This window comes from Aotus nancymaae, unplaced genomic scaffold (genome assembly GCF_030222135.1).
Source record: "Aotus nancymaae isolate 86718 unplaced genomic scaffold, 86718_ANA_hifiasm-v0.15.2.pri h1tg000019l, whole genome shotgun sequence".
NCBI classification, from domain to species: Eukaryota; Metazoa; Chordata; class Mammalia; order Primates; family Aotidae; genus Aotus; species Aotus nancymaae.
Window position 1 is genome coordinate 26207136 of NW_026988431.1, and position 2110 is coordinate 26209245.

Below are 2110 nucleotides of genomic sequence, written 5' to 3' on the forward strand. Positions count from 1 at the left end.
TTAAATTAGAAATGTATCTTTCTTTTTGAACTTAATAGTGTAGTTATGAGAATGTCATACTACTCTAAATGTGTCAATATTCAATGATTATTCAAAAATAATATATGTTTATATAACCTTGGAGATTTTTTTTACTTAATCAAATATTTTAAAGTTTAAAGAGATGTCAAATGTTCAAAATGTCGATGTCGAGAGCCCACGACATTGGGAGCTCAGCCTGCGCTGGGCCGTGATGTCCAGGGAGTCAGCCAGGAGCCTGGGGAAGGGAAGCACCCCAGGGCTGGTCCCAGGGGCCTGATCGGCCTCTGCAGCATGAGGTTCTGCCCATTTGCTGAGAGGATGCGTCTGGTCCTGAAGACCAAGGGAATCGGGCATGAAGGCATCAATATCAACCTGACAAATAAGCCTGAGTGGTCCTTTATGAAAAATCCCTTTAGTCTGGTGCCAGTTCTGGAAAATAGTCAGAGTCAGCTGATCCACAAGTCTGCAATCACCTGTGAGTACCCTGGATGAAGCATACCAGGGAAGAAGCTGCTGCCAGATGACCTCTATAAGAAAGCTTGCCAGAAGATGGTCTTTGAGTTTTTTTCAAAGGTGCCATCTTTGGTTGGAAGCTTTCTTAGAAGCTGAAAGAAGAAGTCTGTGCTAGCCTGAAAGAAGCATTGCATAAAGAATTTAGAGGTGGGCATGGTGCCTCACGCCTGTAATCCCAACATTTGGGAGGCCAAGGTGGGCAGATCACTTGTTAGGCCTCCTAGTCCAGGCCTGGCCATTTTAGCCTTGGTGACCCACATTTACACCTCTGGATGGTCTCCAGGAACCAGAAAGTCTGAAGCAACCACAAGTAACCAGGTGGTCACAGAAAGAAGTGAAACAACTTGTTCCTGCCTCAACTAATTACTCTCCCCCTGCAATCTGCAACAATTGTTCCTGCTCAGTCTTGCAGATTTTCCCCCTGGACATTGGGTTTCTCAAGACCGCCACCCTGTAGCTATGTAATTTACCGCACCCTCCCCTCTGCTTGCAACCAATATCCTCCAACCTTATGATCATGCCTGTTTGTACCAGATGACCCCCTACAATTATGACCATGCATCCTGTGACACCCTTCCCCTCCCCAGGATAGATTACTGACCCCTACCCTTGTGACCATGCATCCCGTTATGCCCTCACCCTCCCTAAAATGGATTACCACCTTTAATTGACTGCTTGCCCCAACCTATAAAACCAACTCCTATCCCACCACCCTCCGCTGACTCTCTTTTCGGACTCAGCCCACCCACACCCGGGTGAATAAACAGCCATGTTGCTCACACAAAGCCTGCCTAGTGGTCTCCTTGAGCAAGTGACACATGTAACAACTTGAGGTCAGGAGTTTGAGACTAGTCTGGCCAACATGGTGAAACTCCATCTCTACTAAAATTACAAAAATTGGCTGGGTGTGGTGGCACATGCCTGTAATCCCAGCTACTCGGGAGGCTAAGGCAGGAGAATCTCTTGAACCTGGAAGATGAAGGTTGCAGTGAGCCGAGGTCACACCACAGCACTCCAGCCTGGGCAACAAAGCAAGACTCTGTCTCAGACAAACAAACAAATAAACAAAACAAGAATTTAGCAAGCTAGAGGAGGTGCTGACTAATAAGATAACAACCGTGTTTAGTGGCAGTTCCATTGGATTGATTACCTCATCTGGCCCTGGTTTGAACAGCTGGAATCAATGAAGTTAAATGAGTGTGTAGACCACACTCCAGAACTTAAACTGTGGATGGCAGCCATGAGGGAAGATCTGAGAGTCTCAGCCCTGCTCACTAGTATGAAGGACTGACAAGGTTTCATAGAGCTCTACTTACAGAACAGCCTGGAGGCCTGTGACTGTGGGCTCTGAAGGGGGCAGGAGTCAGCAATAAAGCTATGTGTGATGTTTTCCTTCATTAAAAAAAAAAGTCAATATCAAAACTCTAATGAAACCTTAGAGAAGAGATCAAATAGAACACAGACCACACACAAGCAGTGACAAGGAGGATAGGCAACCCTGAAGAAAAAAATGACTGCCAAAGAGATGAAGAGTAAACATAAATCTCTCTGAAATTTTCCTGTATGAATCAGATAG

The 2110-nt window shown here is 45.7% G+C and overlaps 1 pseudogene; it reads left to right on the forward strand.

Annotated features, from left to right (window-relative positions):
• The first annotated feature begins 232 nt into the window (after window positions 1-232).
• On the forward strand, window positions 233-1885 carry LOC105727053 (glutathione S-transferase omega-1-like; annotated as a pseudogene).
• The last annotated feature ends 225 nt before the right edge of the window (window positions 1886-2110 follow it).